Source organism: Osmerus mordax, chromosome 7, assembly GCF_038355195.1.
Source record: "Osmerus mordax isolate fOsmMor3 chromosome 7, fOsmMor3.pri, whole genome shotgun sequence".
NCBI lineage: Eukaryota > Metazoa > Chordata > Actinopteri > Osmeriformes > Osmeridae > Osmerus > Osmerus mordax.
In genome coordinates, this window is record NC_090056.1 from 220001 (window position 1) to 225000 (window position 5000).

A 5000-nucleotide genomic window follows, 5' to 3' on the forward strand; every position below is an offset into this window, starting at 1 on the left:
TTTCGGTATACGGGGGGCCGCCCGGGAAGTGCCGTGGTCGGGGTATGGCTCAGGGGCTCGCTGGGGCTTCAAAACGGCCAAGAAAAAAAAAATGACCCAAAACACGCCACCTACCGGCCGCTCGCGGGTGCCCGGGGTCGGGGTATGGGTCTAGCCTGTGCCGGGGCTTCAAATATGGAGAAAAAAAAAATTTCAAAAAAAGGGCCCCCATCGGCCCCCCGGGTAGTGCCGGGGTCGGGGGGCATGATTCTGGGGCGCCCCAGAGCCAAGTAGGCGCCTGGAGGAAAGGAAAAAAAAACTTTAACTTTTTTTTGACCACCAGGGGTGGGGGGGTCTCATGCCCCATCGGGTGCCCGCCCCGAGTGCCTCTCAGGCGGATACATTTTCACCCGTGTGCGGGAGACACATATGGTGCATGGTCCATGTATACACCATATGTGTAGTATGGGCAAAACCACTGTAAAGTCATACTGCCATTGACTTCCATTCATTTTCCCAGGATGACTTATATACTCTATGGTAGCTGTCTGGTGGACTGGGGGCCGCGACAATGTTACGCTTGTAAGTCAGAAGCTGGGAAATGCACTGCGAAGCTGGGAAAACCGTTTTTCGAGCTCATTTTCGGTTCCGCCCAACGGATTTTGATCAAAATAGGCTCATTCGAAAGGTATTAACCGGGGGCACACGGTAAACCGGGACTAATAACGCGCACGTGCGCGTGCGCGAAACGGGAAGCAAAAGAAAACTTCAATCGGAGCTACAACCGTGAACCGTCGCAGATAGGGCGGAAATTTCAACGCACGTCGCTGCGTCTCAGTCCAACTTAAATAACAAAACTGTCCCCAGCGAAATCGGTTGGATAAAACGGAAACGGGAAGCGAAAGAAAACGTTAAACGTCAACACCGAAATGGCTATCGTCAATTCCAATGTGAAAACAACTCGCACGTATGTGTCTTACTCTAAAGCAGTGTATAAAACTATCCCCAGCCAAATCAGAGCTACGCAACGAAAACGGGAAGCGAAACAAAACTTTAAACGGAGCTACCGAATTGGAAATCATCAATCCTGGGAAAATAACAACTCACACGTGTGCCCCTTATTCTAACTTGAATTTAGAAACCGTCCTCAACAAAATCCCACGTTCGGGTGAATAACTGTGAATTTTAAGGCACATGCCTCTCTGGGCTGGGAGAGTGCATTCAAATAGGAGAAATTGGCTTCATTTAGAGGCATCTCCACTTAGGGACGTCGTAGCACCTTAACTCGGGTGGCGTTGGAAAGGTCTGGTCCAGGGGAACACGGGCGTGTCAAGTTTGCCACGCGCACGCGCATCCCCGCTAAACAGGAGCCCAAACAAAATTTTAAACGGAGCTACCGAATTGGAAACCATCAATCCTGGGAAAATAACAACTCACACGTGTGCCCCTTATGCTAACTTGAATTTAGAAACCGTCCTCAACAAAATCCCACGTTCGGGCGCAAAACTGCACGTTTGAGGCCACATTTTCAATGATGCTGGAAACTTACATTCAAAGCTGGGAAAATGTGCTCATCTACAGGCATCCCCACTTAGGGACGTCGTAGCACCTTGACTCGGGTGGCGTTGGAAAGGTCTGGTCCAGGGGAACACGGGCGTGTCAAGGTTGCCACGCGCACGCGCATCCCCGCTAAACAGGAGCCCAAACAAAACTTTAAACGGAGCTACCGAATTGGAAACCATCAATCCTGGGAAAATAACAACTCACACGTGTGCCCCTTATGCTAACTTGAATTTAGAAACCGTCCTCAACAAAATCCCACGTTCGGGCGCAAAACTGCACGTTTGAGGCCACATTTTCAATGATGCTGGAAACTTACATTCAAAGCTGGGAAAATGTGCTCATCTACAGGCATCCCCACTTAGGGACGTCGTAGCACCTTGACTCGGGTGGCGTTGGAAAGGTCTGGTCCAGGGGAACACGGGCGTGTCAAGGTTGCCACGCGCACGCGCATCCCCGCTAAACAGGAGCCCAAACAAAACTTTAAACGGGGCTACGGAAAAGGGGAGAGCTTTTTCGGGGACAAACACCACTCACGTCGGTGCCCCCTGTTCCAACTTGAATTTAGAAACCGTCCTCAACAAAATCCCACGTTCGGGTGAATAACTGTGAATTTTAAGGCACATGCCTCTCTGGGCTGGGAGAGTGCATTCAAATAGGAGAAATTGGCTTCATTTAGAGGCATCCCCACTTGGGGACGTCGTAGCACCTTAACTCAGGTGGCGTTAGAAAGGTCTGGTCCAGGGGAACACGGGCGTGTCATGTTTGCCACGCGCACGCGCATCCCCGTTGAACAGGAGCCAAAACAAAACTTTAAACGGAGCTACGGAAAAGGGGAGAGCTTTTTCGGGGACAACCACCACTCACCTCGGTGCCCCCCATCCCAACTTGAACTTAGAAACCGTCCCCAGCGAAATCCCACGTTCGGGCGAATAACTGTGAATTTTAAGCCCCTTTTCCTCTCAAGCTGGAAACGTGCAAAGTTGGGAAAATGTGCTCATCTACAGGCATCCCCACTTGGGGACGTCGTAGCACCTTGACTCAGGCGGCGTTGGAAAGGTCTGGACCAGGGGAACACGGGCGTGTCATGTTTGCCACGCGCACGCGCATCCCCGCTGAACAGGAGCCAAAACAAAACTTTAAACGGAGCTACGGAAAAGGGGAGAGCTTTTTCGGGGACAACCACCACTCACCTCGGTGCCCCCCATCCCAACTTGAATATAGAAACAGTCCCCAGCCAAATCCCACGTTCGGGGGCAAAACTGCTCGTTTGAGGCCACATTTTCAATGATACTGGAAACTTACATTCAAAGTTGGGAAAAGGTGTTCATTTACAGGCATCTCCACTTAGGGACGTCGTAGCACCTTAACTCAGGCGGCGTTAGAAAGGTCTGGTCCAGGGGAACACGGGCGTGTCAAGGTTGCCACGCGCACGCGCATCCCCGCTGAACAGGAGCCAAAACAAAACTTTAAACGGAGCTACGGAAAAGGGGAGAGCTTTTTCGGGGACAACCACCACTCACCTCGGTGCCCCCCATCCCAACTTGAATATAGAAACCGTCCCCAGCCAAATCCCACGTTCGGGGGCAAAACTGCTCGTTTGAGGCCACATTTTCAATGATACTGGAAACTTACATTCAAAGTTGGGAAAATGTGCTCATCTACAGGCATCCCCACTTGGGGACGTCGTAGCACCTTGACTCAGGCGGCGTTGGAAAGGTCTGGACCAGGGGAACACGGGGGTGTCAAGTTTGCCACGCGCACGCGCTTCCCCGCTGAACAGGAGCCCAAACAAAACTTTAAACGGGGCTACGGAAAAGGGGAGAGCTTTTTCGGGGACAAACACCACTCACGTCGGTGCCCCCTGTTCCAACTTGAATTTAGAAACCGTCCTCAACAAAATCCCACGTTCGGGTGAATAACTGTGAATTTTAAGGCACATGCCTCTCTGGGCTGGGAGAGTGCATTCAAATAGGAGAAATTGGCTTCATTTAGAGGCATCCCCACTTGGGGACGTCGTAGCACCTTAACTCAGGTGGCGTTAGAAAGGTCTGGTCCAGGGGAACACGGGCGTGTCATGTTTGCCACGCGCACGCGCATCCCCGTTGAACAGGAGCCCAAACAAAACTTTAAACGGGGCTACGGAAAAGGGGAGGGCTTTTTCGGGGACAACCACCACTCACCTCGGTGCCCCCCATCCCAACTTGAATTTAGAAACCGTCCCCAGCCAAATCCCACGTTCGGGGGCAAAACTGCACGTTTGAGGCCACATTTTCAATGATACTGGAAACTTACATTCAAAGTTGGGAAAAGGTGTTCATTTACAGGCATCCCCACTTGGGGACGTCGTAGCACCTTAACTCAGGCGGCGTTAGAAAGGTCTGGTCCAGGGGAACACGGGCGTGTCAAGGTTGCCACGCGCACGCGCTTCCCCGCTGAACAGGAGCCCAAACAAAACTTTAAACGGGGCTACGGAAAAGGGGAGGGCTTTTTCGGGGACAACCACCACTCACCTCGGTGCCCCCCATCCCAACTTGAACTTAGAAACCGTCCCCAGCGAAATCCCACGTTCGGGCGAATAACTGTGAATTTTAAGCCCCTTTTCCTCTCAAGCTGGAAACGTGCAAAGTTGGGAAAAGGTGTTCATTTACAGGCATCTCCACTTAGGGACGTCGTAGCACCTTAACTCAGGCGGCGTTAGAAAGGTCTGGTCCAGGGGAACACGGGCGTGTCAAGGTTGCCACGCGCACGCGCATCCCCGCTGAACAGGAGCCCAAACAAAACTTTAAACGGGGCTACGGAAAAGGGGAGGGCTTTTTCGGGGACAACCACCACTCACCTCGGTGCCCCCCATCCCAACTTGAATATAGAAACCGTCCCCAGCCAAATCCCACGTTCGGGGGCAAAACTGCTCGTTTGAGGCCACATTTTCAATGATACTGGAAACTTACATTCAAAGTTGGGAAAATGTGCTCATCTACAGGCATCCCCACTTGGGGACGTCGTAGCACCTTGACTCAGGCGGCGTTGGAAAGGTCTGGACCAGGGGAACACGGGGGTGTCAAGTTTGCCACGCGCACGCGCTTCCCCGCTGAACAGGAGCCCAAACAAAACTTTAAACGGGGCTACGGAAAAGGGGAGGGCTTTTTCGGGGACAACCACCACTCACCTCGGTGCCCCCCATCCCAACTTGAATTTAGAAACCGTCCCCAGCCAAATCCCACGTTCGGGCGAATAACTGTGAATTTTAAGCCCCTTTTCCTCTCAAGCTGGAAACGTGCAAAGTTGGGAAAAGGTGTTCATTTAGAGGCATCTCCACTTAGGGACGTCGTAGCACCTTAACTCAGGCGGCGTTGGAAAGGTCTGGTCCAGGGGAACACGGGGGTGTCAAGGTTGCCACGCGCACGCGCATCTCCGCGACGCTGCGAGCGAAACAAATTTTCAAACGCGCACACCGAAAT